At 50.3% G+C, this 12,456-nt stretch overlaps 2 protein-coding genes across 10 annotated transcripts in view; one reads left to right on the top strand and one right to left on the bottom strand.

The window, feature by feature from the left end:
- Positions 1-12,456, top strand: part of lrch2 (leucine-rich repeats and calponin homology (CH) domain containing 2) — a 466,084-nt gene that overhangs the window by 363,580 nt on the left and 90,048 nt on the right. The window lies entirely within an intron of this gene.
- The window catches only part of hlcs (holocarboxylase synthetase (biotin-(proprionyl-CoA-carboxylase (ATP-hydrolysing)) ligase)), a 109,040-nt gene that overhangs the window by 61,565 nt on the left and 35,019 nt on the right, over positions 1-12,456 (bottom strand). The window lies entirely within an intron of this gene.

Genomic DNA, 12,456 nt, shown 5'->3' on the forward strand with positions numbered 1-12,456 from the left:
ATGCGCACTGTCAGCCACCGTCATCGCCCGCGAGTTGCCCTGTATGCTGGGATCTTTCTAGGGTGCCACAGGCTCACAGGTGAGCTCAATTACTGAGAAAGGAACAAATCTGTTCATTAAGTGATCCCATTCAGTACATTCACTCAAGAGATTTGTTCATTTGGACGAGTTTTTTGTGAACGACAACACTACTCGAGCCCCGTCTACCGCTGCGAGTGGTGGTGGGTTTCGTGGCAAGGTAGAGCTGGGCGTCATTGGACGACTTTTACCGAAAATAATACTGCAAAAATAAAAAAAGGTGAAGGCCATTTTATTAGCTACCTTTACTAACAAGTTGATTCATCACCAATATTTTTGCAGTTCCGTTGTGATTAACCTTCACAAGACCAACTATTTTGCATTGAAAATATGAATACTTCCAATACTGAAAATTAGCGTGATCCTGAACTCCGGTGTCCAGTATAGAAATATTATGCAACTATAAGCTACTGTCTAGTTCTCTTACTGGAAGAGATTATGGTGTGACATTAGGGTGGGCGATCTGGCAAAAGAAAAATGATGGCGATTTTTTTTTTCATATTGTCCGATTTCGATTAGCATCACAACTTTTTATATTGTTTTTGAAGTTCTTAAAATAGGCAGTTTTAAAGCATCAGAATCAGAATCATCTTTATTTGCCGGTACATTATTATTATTTTTTTTTTGACAATTGTGCAAAAGATGCAGAGTCCTCTAGCACTTAGAGCAGTTCGAATGACTAATATTGCAATAGTCCGGTGCAATGACCATTGTGCAAAGGGCGCCGAGACTTAAAGGAGTGTATGCGGTTTAAAGTGACCAGTAGTGCAATAATATGGGACAATGTTGATTGTGCAAATGTTGCAGATACTCCTCAATCAGTGTGCAAATGGAGCAGATGCTACTCTGGCATGAGTGGCCAGTATTGGTCAACAACAGATATGCAAATAGTGCAGCGTGGCGAGACTACTACAGTGAGTGCACGAGTAATATATAATTGGCCCCACAGAAATGTGACAACGAACTCAAGTAAAAAAATTGCCAGCATGTTGTAATGGAATTGTAGGTTAGGTGTTTAAGAAGTTGATTGTAAGAGGGAAGAAGCTGTTGGAATGTCTGCTAGTTCTAGTTTGCATTTATCGGTAGCGCCTACCTGAGGGAAGGAGCTGGAAGAGCTGGTGACTGGGATGTGGAGGGTCCGAGAGGATTTTGCACGCTCTTGTCTTGGTTCTGGCAGCGTGCAAGTCCTCAAGGGTGGGTAGGGGGGTACCGACAATCCTTTCAGCAGTTTTGATTGTCCGTTACAGTCAGAGTTTGTCCTTTTTTGTAGCAGCACCAAACCAGACTGTGATGGAAGAACGCAGGACTGATTCGATGACCGCTGTATAGAACTGCCTCAGAAGCTCCTGTGGCAGGCTGTGCTTTCTCAGAAGCCGCAGGAAGTACATCCTCTGCTGGGCCTTTTTGAGGACGGAGTTGATGTTGATCGCCCAACTTCAGGTCCTGAGAGACTGTAATTCCCAGGAACTTGAAGGTCTCGACGGTTGACAAAAGGCAGCTGGACAACGTGAGGGGCAGCTGTGGCGAAGGATGCCTCCTGAAGTCCACGATCATCTCTACAGTCTTGAGCGTGTTCAGGTCCAGGTTGTGTCGGCCGCACCACAGCTCGAGCCGCTCCGCTTCCTGTCGATATGCAGACTCGTCACCGTACTTGATGAGGCAGGTGACAGTGGTGTCATCTGCAAACTTCAGGAGTTTGACAGCCGGGTGCGCTGAGGTGCAGTCGTTCGTGTAGAGAGAGAAGAGCACCGGAGAGAGGACACAACCTTGGGGCGCCCAAGTGCTGATGCTGCGTGTGGATGCGGTGGCCTCCCCCAGCCTCACCTGCTGTGTCCTGCCCGTCAGAAAGCTGTAAATCCACTGGCAGATGGCAGGTGAGACGCTGAGCTGGAGAAGCTCGGATGAAAGGCGTTCAGGGATGATGGTGCTCAACACTGAATTGAAGTCCACGAACAGGATCCTCGCGTAGGTCCCTGCACTGTCGAGGTGTTCTAGGATGAAGTGCAGTCCCACGTTGACTGCATCATCCGCAGACCTGTTCGCTCGGTACGCAAACTGCAGGGGGTCGAGCAGGGGACCTGTGACGCCTGTGTGGTCCAGCACGAGACGTTCAAAAAGACTTCTGTCATGGTCTGTGTTTTGGTTTGGGTTGTGTTTAGTTTTGTTCAATGTTTTCCTGTGTTGCATGTTTGTCGTGTGCTCATTAGGTTGTTGTGTCCACATGTTCTCGTCTACTTTGTGTCGACCAATCAGCTCTCTCTAGCCACCCGTCTTGTCCAGGTGTTCCTCGTTGTCTCGTCAATTTGTTTGTATTTAGTTCCCTGGTTTCTTTCAGTTCTCGTCGGTTCATTGTCGTTGTCACATGTCTTGCCATGTCATTGTCGCTCAGGTATTTCACCAGTCATGTCTTGTTTCTTGTTTTGGGTTCACTCAAGTGTTTTTTTGTTATTTTGTGTTTAGATTTTGGACTTTGTTAATTTAGCATTTAGACTTTTTCATGATCTTTGTTTTCCTTTGTTTTTATTATTGTGATTAAATATTATTATTTTGAGATTCCCGCACTCCTGCCTTGCCTCCCTGCTTCCCTGCAATTGGGTCCACCATGTTCTTGCCTTGCGTTCCTCGCCTTCGCCCTAACCACGTACGTGACAGAATGAACCGACCAGAACAGGACCCAGCGGGAAGAACATGGCGTCACCCTGGACGCCACCAAACTGCCTCCCACCGTCCTCAGCCTGCCATCCATACCTACCCTCCTCCAGTAAGCCCTATCGTTCAGTCTTTTCTGTCCTTTTCATCGGGTCCCCCCACTTGTCCTAGTTATTCACCATGCCCTACTATTTTACATCCACGTTTCTTTAGATTCTGATTTTTCTGATTGTGAAGATGGCCCCGATTTAGTTAACCTCCTGTCTGATTCTGACTGACACAGATTTAGATTGTGCTGGTTCCTTCCCAAGTTTATCCCGTCCTCGTCCGTTTTTGTCACGTCTCCCCGTTTCCAACCCCAGTGAGTCCAAATCCTTTCCCTCGGACCTTTTCTTGGGCACCCGTTTGGCCATCTACCCGGGACCACCGCGTGGTGGCCAACGGAGGCGCCCAAGTAAAAGTCAAATTTTGCCCCCTCGTTTTTTTCCCCCTGTTCACAAGTCACTTAATTTTTCACCTGTTCTCACACGTTGTTCCACGGCTCCAATTAAATCACGTCAAGTCAAACCTGCCCCCAAGCCACCATGTTCAGTACCAGCCATTTTTCCTAGTTCACCTTCCCGAGACCTTGTGCACTCTGCCTGCTCCGGCGGCGCTCGTCCAGCGGCCGCCACCCGTCCCTGCTCCGGCGGCGCTCGTCCAGCGGCCGCCACCCGTCCCTGCTCCGGCGGCGCTCGTCCAGCGGCCGGCACCTGACCCCGCTCCGGCGGCGCTCGTCCAGCGGCCGCCACCCGACCCCGCTCCGGCGGCGTTTGTCCAGCGGCCGCCACCCAACCCTATTGCCTGGCTCCTGCATTACCATTGGGTACGGCACCGTGGCCGTCCGCCTGAATGGCCCTGTAAAGACCCTGGTGCTTGGCGTCCTGGACGACCTCCTGAACCGCTCAGCCAAGCACCTCACCTCGGGTGGCCTGGATGGCCACCAGACTGACCTGAGGGGTGGACTCTTCCCTGCAATTGGGTCCACCATGTTCTTGCCTTGCGTTCCTCGCGTTCGCCCTAACCACGTACGTGACAACTTACGGCCGCCACCCGTCCCTGCTCCGGCGGCGCTCGTCCAGCGGCCGCCACCCGTCCCTGCTCCGGCGGCGCTCGTCCAGCGGCCGCCACCCGTCCCTGCTCCGGCGGCGCTCGTCCAGCGGCCGCCACCCGTCCCTGCTCCGGCGGCGCTCGTCCAGCGGCCGCCACCCGTCCCTGCTCCGGCGGCGCTCGTCCAGCGGCCGCCACCCGTCCCCTGCTCCGGCGGCGCTCGTCCAGCGGCCGGCACCCGACCCCGCTCCGGCGGCGCTCGTCCAGCGGCCGCCACCCGACCCCGCTCCGGCGGCGTTTGTCCAGCGGCCGCCACCCAACCCTATTGCCTGGCTCCTGCATTACCATTGGGTACGGCACCGTGGCCGTCCGCCTGAATGGCCCTGTAAAGACCCTGGTGCTTGGCGTCCTGGACGACCTCCTGAACCGCTCAGCCAAGCACCTCACCTCGGGTGGCCTGGATGGCCACCAGACTGACCTGAGGGGTGGACTCTTCCCTGCAATTGGGTCCACCATGTTCTTGCCTTGCGTTCCTCGCGTTCGCCCTAACCACGTACGTGACAACTTACGGCCGCCACCCGTCCCTGCTCCGGCGGCGCTCGTCCAGCGGCCGCCACCCGTCCCTGCTCCGGCGGCGCTCGTCCAGCGGCCGCCACCCGTCCCTGCTCCGGCGGCGCTCGTCCAGCGGCCGCCACCCGTCCCTGCTCCGGCGGCGCTCGTCCAGCGGCCGCCACCCGTCCCTGCTCCGGCGGCGCTCGTCCAGCGGCCGCCACCCGTCCCCTGCTCCGGCGGCGCTCGTCCAGCGGCCGGCACCCGACCCCGCTCCGGCGGCGCTCGTCCAGCGGCCGCCACCCGACCCCGCTCCGGCGGCGTTTGTCCAGCGGCCGCCACCCAACCCTATTGCCTGGCTCCTGCATTACCATTGGGTACGGCACCGTGGCCGTCCGCCTGAATGGCCCTGTAAAGACCCTGGTGCTTGGCGTCCTGGACGACCTCCTGAACCGCTCAGCCAAGCACCTCACCTCGGGTGGCCTGGATGGCCACCAGACTGACCTGAGGGGTGGACTCTTCCCTGCAATTGGGTCCACCATGTTCTTGCCTTGCGTTCCTCGCGTTCGCCCTAACCACGTACGTGACAACTTACGGCCGCCACCCGTCCCTGCTCCGGCGGCGCTCGTCCAGCGGCCGCCACCCGTCCCTGCTCCGGCGGCGCTCGTCCAGCGGCCGCCACCCGTCCCTGCTCCGGCGGCGCTCGTCCAGCGGCCGCCACCCGTCCCTGCTCCGGCGGCGCTCGTCCAGCGGCCGCCACCCGTCCCTGCTCCGGCGGCGCTCGTCCAGCGGCCGCCACCCGTCCCTGCTCCGGCGGCGCTCGTCCAGCGGCCGGCACCCGACCCCGCTCCGGCGGCGCTCGTCCAGCGGCCGCCACCCGACCCCGCTCCGGCGGCGTTTGTCCAGCGGCCGCCACCCAACCCTATTGCCTGGCTCCTGCATTACCATTGGGTACGGCACCGTGGCCGTCCGCCTGAATGGCCCTGTAAAGACCCTGGTGCTTGGCGTCCTGGACGACCTCCTGAACCGCTCAGCCAAGCACCTCACCTCGGGTGGCCTGGATGGCCACCAGACTGACCTGAGGGGTGGACTCTTCCCTGCAATTGGGTCCACCATGTTCTTGCCTTGCGTTCCTCGCGTTCGCCCTAACCACGTACGTGACAACTTACGGCCGCCACCCGTCCCTGCTCCGGCGGCGCTCGTCCAGCGGCCGCCACCCGTCCCTGCTCCGGCGGCGCTCGTCCAGCGGCCGCCACCCGTCCCTGCTCCGGCGGCGCTCGTCCAGCGGCCGCCACCCGTCCCTGCTCCGGCGGCGCTCGTCCAGCGGCCGCCACCCGTCCCTGCTCCGGCGCCGCTCGTCCAGCGGCCGCCACCCGTCCCTGCTCCGGCGGCGCTCGTCCAGCGGCCGCCACCCGTCCCTGCTCCGGCGCCGCTCGTCCAGCGGCCGCCACCCGTCCCTGCTCCGGCGCCGCTCGTCCAGCGGCCGCCACCCGACCCTGCTCCGGCGGCGCTCGTCCAGCGGCCGCCACCCGTCCTTGCTCCGGCGGCGCTCGTCCAGCGGCCGCCACCCGACCCCGCTCCGGCGGCGTTTGTCCAGCGGCCGCCACCCAACCCTATTGCCTGGCCCCTGCATTACCATTGGGTACGGCACCGTGGCCGTCCGCCTGAATGGCCCTGTAAAGACCCTGGTGCTTGGCGTCCTGGACGACCTCCTGAACCGCTCAGCCAAGCACCTCACCTCGGGTGGCCTGGATGGCCACCAGACTGACCTGAGGGGTGGACTCTTCCCTGCAATTGGGTCCACCATCTTCTTGCCTTGCGTTCCTCGCCTTCGCCCTAACCACGTACGTGACAACTTCATAACCACAGATGTCAAGGCGACAGTCCTGTCGTCATTTAGACCCGAGATGGAAACTATAATGGAAAATAAAGAGGCTAGAGAGTAGTTTAACATTCTATTAACGCCTTTTGTTAACAACACTCAGTCAATATTTAAAACAGTAACCCTGAAATATTAGCATACTAAGCAAATAAAGTATAGAAAAATATAAGAAAAAAATTCACACAACAGAGCAATGAATGTAGAAAAATATAAATAAATTAAATATGCACCAGTTTGAAGTCCTGAACATTTTTGGAGGGACAAGATACAAAATGAACAAACTGCCCCCTCAGGGATAATGAAGATACCTTGGAATGTAAACGTTATTATTCTCCATTTATGATGCTATATACCCTGTTATGCTAACATTAATGCTACTTTCAAATGCATCATCTTTAATAACAATACATATTAACTAGTGTAGTGTATTTTGAATAACCACTCGAAGAGAGACATTTCACAGTATAGCAGGATGCCTGCAGAAGTGTTGGCTGCTTCAGCTATTTCTCTTTCAATTTTAAAGAGGACAACTGCATTCCTGAGAACAAATGCTTATCCATAAATCTCCCCTGCAGTTTACAGGGCAATATGTCCTCTGGGTAAGCCATGAGATAAATGGGGGCTGCTTGTGTAACATCAAAGGTTATGCTCCCCATTTGGTGGATCAAATCCAGACTCATTCATTCCTTTGGGGTTTAGGTTGGGTCAATGATAAGAGGGTCACTTGGTGGACAAAAAGTGACAAAGTATAGGTAAGAGAAAGTTAGCCGTACAATTCAAACCTTAGTGAACCAATCAGGCCTAGTCCTACTTAAGAGTACGCCCACAGATGCGATACTTAATAAGTTTGTGACCGACATTTTCGGGACTGGGCTCATAGCGAATCTGACTATGAAATAAGCTGGCTTTTATTGGCTTGTTCAATAAACCTGATTTAGCCCAAGCACCTGTGTCTCGGAGTATTCTTTGCTTCCACCCGACGTGAACGCTTTCTCAGACACGGAAATTCACCTCAAAGGGCATCATCTTTGTTGTGGCTGCCGGTCGACTTTACCGCGGGGCCGACAAGGTTCCATGCTGGCTATAAGGTGAGCGTCTTCTCACGTGTGTACCTGGCGGACGTGCGGTGTCGCGGAAAGTGGTAGTCATTTGGGGTAGAATGTGAACGGTACGGAGGGGTCTGTGTCAAGTGGCGCTTTGAATTATTTGTCCAAATTTGTCATGGTTTAAGTTTAACAGTAATAGATTCAGAATGAAAGAGGGGATGGCCCTCCTGGATGCATGTGAAGACACGCGATGAAGTGAAAGGAAAGTTTCCAAGGAAGGAAACAAAAGTGTTTATGTGATTTGAAAAGTTCCATCAGGAAATGAAACAAGTTTGGGTTCAAACCTAGGGCCAGGTTCCAAATTTAGTTGTAGAACGAATATTCCACTGTGGAAAAGTGGAACCGTCTGGCATATAACCTGGGTAGGTTCCTAAATTTGGTATGAGTGCAAGCGTGGTCTGTGAGGCCTCAGGAGCTAGCTCACACGGTTATTGGGATTAAAGTAATCACAATGACGCTTTGGGAGAGGATAAGGCAGCGGCATACATATTTAAGGCAGCGGGCGAGGTGGAGTCGTCGTGTTTATGGATGTGAGGGTTCAACTCCCAGTCGCTTAGTTATTTACACTAATCCGAGGGCGAGCGTCAAAGTTGTAAGGAAATTAAGTTACAAATCATGGGAGCTCTATTTGGGGAAAAAAGAGGTTCGCAGGAGATTTGGGGGAAAAAACGTGGACTAAATTGGAAGTTGTGTGATACAACTTATTAACTGTGTACACAATAAAGAAAACCCTAGAACTATAATAATTATAATTATATTAATATATATGTAAATATCTATAAAGCGCTTTAAAGGGTACCCATTATATTATATATATGAATAATGTACATATATTGTGTGTATACATAGGTATGCACTTGATATTCTAGAGGATAAATTAAATAATACATAAATTAACGTGCGTGTGCCGGGCGTATGTGGCAGCGCCAGGGTTGCGTCGTGGCTTTCTCCTTCTGGGTTCACAGAGCGGGCCACCCGTGGCTCCGCGTGTGGGGGGAAGCAGCCTTGGAACAGTAACGGACAATTTTCGTCAGAAAACATGTCGGTGTTTGGATAAATGAGGCTGTTGACTTTTGTGGAGCCGCGGATGTGTTATGGTGCCTCTTCAACCCGGTCGGAGAGGGCCAATGTAAGTCGGGGCGTTTCCGGTTTGCTTCGGGCTGCACACGGCGTTTGAATGCATGGCGAGAATGTTACTGTCTGAATGAGGTATGGAGTGTACGGTATGAGCGTGGGGTGGAGAATAATAAGTGGACGAGTCTATTTTCATGTGTTACGAATGAATCACGTGTTGTGTATGTGCGGGATTTCATGTGTGCGCGGAGAAACGGCAGTAGCAGCTAGCCGGCTAAATGGTTTCAACGGATGGAATGGATGTTGCTAAAAGTGGTCTAAAGGAGTTTTTGACGGTCCAAAAGGGGGGAATGTGAAAGGCAATAGTCAGGGGTTACAGAATTACTTTAATGCAGTGCCGAATTGATTGACATTAAAACCCACGGAGGTTTAATATCTGACTTGTGTGATGACAATGACGTTAGAAAGTTTGTAAAGGGCTTTGCGGTGAGCTTAGTTATAGTAGTGATAACTTGAGAAATGATTGGTTATGTAAGTTGGATCGGGGATTTGCAATGTATTGCTTAGAGAGTACGTGAGATGATAGAGGATCGTGAGAAGTAAATTAACTCATACAGTGGCTCTGTTCTTGCTTGTTCCTAGAAGAAGAGCTTTGACATATGTTGCAGAGTAACGAAATAAGTGTTAACTTGCGTGTCAGATGGAGTCAATTGTCGTGTTTACGAAGTGACGCGCATAAGCGTCACTTCGTAAACTTCACCGCTGGAAGACTTTTATCAAGTATAATAGTGGAGTAATGAGGGAATAGCATATTTGCAATGTAAAAAGCACCTTCGTGATTACATTAGGTTGTCAACCAGTATGTACTAGATAAAAATTTGGAAATATAGAGAGTGTCGGTAATTATAGTAAGTAGAGCTATATAGAAGTTCCTGTTTGTGGCAAACTGGATTAAGAAAATGAATCAAAAGACACAAGTTGATAATACAAGCATCATTAAAATATTAAATTAATACAGTATAGAGAATGCAATTCTTTCCATTCTCATAAGAGGGAGGACGTGTCAGGGGTGTCAAGTTGATTTGCTAATCAGCATAATGACTTGCCAGTTATTTAGGAAGGGAAAAAATACGTTAGATTAGATGAGAAAGGGATTTAGTTTGATTATAGTGACCTGCTACACTATGAGACAGCCCCCAATCTGCATTCTGTACAGGGGAAATGATGTGGAGTACTTGCTGTTGAAAAGGACTAATTTGGTATGAGTATTAATCTGTTTGATTGTCTCCCCAGATTCAGCATTAGAAGCATGGAGGACAAAAAGGACTGTTCCATCTGTCTGTCAAGTAAAACTTTGAGGGGTTTATACATTTGCATTCTGTCTCATAATTCAGGTTTAGCAAAGGGGACAAATTTATCAGACTTCATATTCTTAAATTTCACAAAGCTTAAGTCAGTAGGGTTGGGCATTGCTTGCATTTGAGCAAGTCCGATTCGGTTAGGAGGCTGTGTCAAAAAAAAGTTTGTACGCTTTATATAAAGAGTGTCCAAATTCTGAACATCCATTTTCTTAGCAGCCCGCAGCATAGAATAAACTGAACATTTGACGCTGGGTTCTTTATGACCAGTATCACTATCAAACCTATGAACCCAAAGGCAATGTGCGTGGACCTAGCCCAATTGACTTAATAATCGTTAATTAATGTCCATCCATCCATCCATTTTCTGTACCGCTTATCCTCACAAGGGTCACGGGCGTGCTGGAGCCTATCCCAGCTATCTTCGGGCAAGAGGCGGGCTACACCCTGAACTGCCTGGGCGGCGCACGAAGGACGAAGTGACTGAATCTGCCGGCTCCGTCGAAGACTAAGCCCAGCCGCGCACAGGCAAGGTAAACGTTCTGGTGTTTGGATGCCACTCTGTATTTGGGAACTTGTCGACAGTCAGCCAGCCAATTGGGCTTTTCTTGGTCCTCGCAAAAGTCGCAACTTCTTCAACTGCTTTCTTGTCAAAATGGCTCAATATTGGGCGTATGATTCCAAACAACCTTTTTGACGCGGTTTCTTCTTGTCTTGCTGTGTTATCATGTGTGCCAATGGGCCTCCACCTCTGACGGCTGGGCCTCCACCACCACCGACGGCTGGGCCTCCTCCACCACTGACGGCTGGGCTTCCACCACCACCATCGACGGCTGGGCCTCCACCACCACCACCGACGGCTGGGCATCCACCACCACCACCGACGGCTGGGCCTCCACCACCACCACTGACGGCTGGGCCTCCTCCACCACCACCGACGGCTGGGCCTCCACCACCACCACCGACGGCTGGGCCTCCACCACCACCACCACCGACGGCTGGGCCTCCACCACCACCACCGACGGCTGGGCCTCCACCACCACCACCGACGGCTGATGCGGAAGCTGGCAGCGTAAAGCTATATGCAAACATTGCCAATAAAAGAAACAGGGGGCTGCCAAACCCCGCAATACTAAAGCACCGGAAATGGAGGGCGTTCCAAACCGTTAATAACTCTAAATTAATATGGGACTCAACACGTAAACCAAAAGGCATTCTTTGTGCACACTTAAATATATGAAGCATTTTAACGAAAAGTGATCAGGTCAATCACCTTCTCACTGACTCAAATATTGGCTTCCTCTGCCTATCTGAGACATGGCTCCATGAATCTTCGCCCTCAGCAATACTATCTGTACCTGGTTATAAAATGTTTAGAAACGACAGACAGGGTTCTAAGGGAGGAGGTGTTATGATTTATGCCAAGGACACTTTTAATTGTAATGAAATACATGTTACAGATGAGAATGGATTAGAATTTCTTGGACTAACTGTTTCTTTGTCACAGCAAATGTCTTTTATTCTTGTAGTTATTTATAGGCCTCCCTCATCAAATGCCGCTTTCTATGAAAAGCTGGAAATGTTACTGAAACAACTCAATCTTGCAAAAGAGGTGATAATAATGGGTGACCTAAATGTTAATTGGGAAGTTAACAAAGTTAGGAAAAAATTGAAAAGGGTTATGGATGATATGGATATGACTCAGGTTATTAATGGCCCTACGAGAATTACAAACTCCACCCGAACTCAGATTGATCTAGCCTTTACTAATAGGCCAGAAAGGATCTTGAAGCCATACAATATGCTCACAGGATTGTCTGATCACAATCTTATAATGGTTACAAGAAAATTAAATAAAAAGCACTTCAAACCCTTGGCCACCACTGAATCCAATAGGATACCAAAACATGAACAACAAAATTTCCAAGATTCCATCCAAGAAGTAAACTGGGATGCATTAATCGCTGGTAAAAATTTAGATGAGGATTGTTCTAAATTTGCCAACAAAATACAAGAAATGATTATACAATTTACACGGATAATTAAACTAAAAGCTAGAAAGAATGGCCTGCCTTGGTTAAACACATTTATTCTGAAACTGATGAAAGAATGCGATCATTCCTTGAAGTTGTCAGTCAAATCAGGATACAATAGACAGCACTTTATCTCACTGAGAAATAGGGTAGTGAAAGAAATAAGAAAATCTAAAGCTGACTTTTTCATTACTGCTCTGAATAGTGCGAAGGGAAATTCAAAAATAACCTGGAATTATATTAAAAAACTATTGGGTGATACACAAAATAACAAAACAAAACAAATGCAAATTCAATTAAATGGAAACATCCTGACGGAACCTCAAGTGATGGCTGATGCTTTTAACAACTACTTCATTGAATCTGTGTCAGAAATCTCTTCTAAGTTTGCAGTAAAACAAAGGAAGGAATACCCTGCATTGTCTGCAACGCAGTTCTTTACTATTACAAATATTACTGAGACCAAAGTTATCGATTTAATTCATTCACTCAAACCATCTAAGGCAAAGGATGTTTTTGGAATGGACACGAACATGCTCAAGGATCTAGGTTCAACTCTTGCGACTCCTATTGCCTCAATCATTAATCTTTCAATTTCATCTGGTCACTTTCCAAAGGCCTGTCTTTAAATCCGGTGA

The sequence above is a fragment of the Phyllopteryx taeniolatus genome, chromosome 17 (genome assembly GCF_024500385.1).
Source record: "Phyllopteryx taeniolatus isolate TA_2022b chromosome 17, UOR_Ptae_1.2, whole genome shotgun sequence".
Lineage (NCBI taxonomy): Eukaryota > Metazoa > Chordata > Actinopteri > Syngnathiformes > Syngnathidae > Phyllopteryx > Phyllopteryx taeniolatus.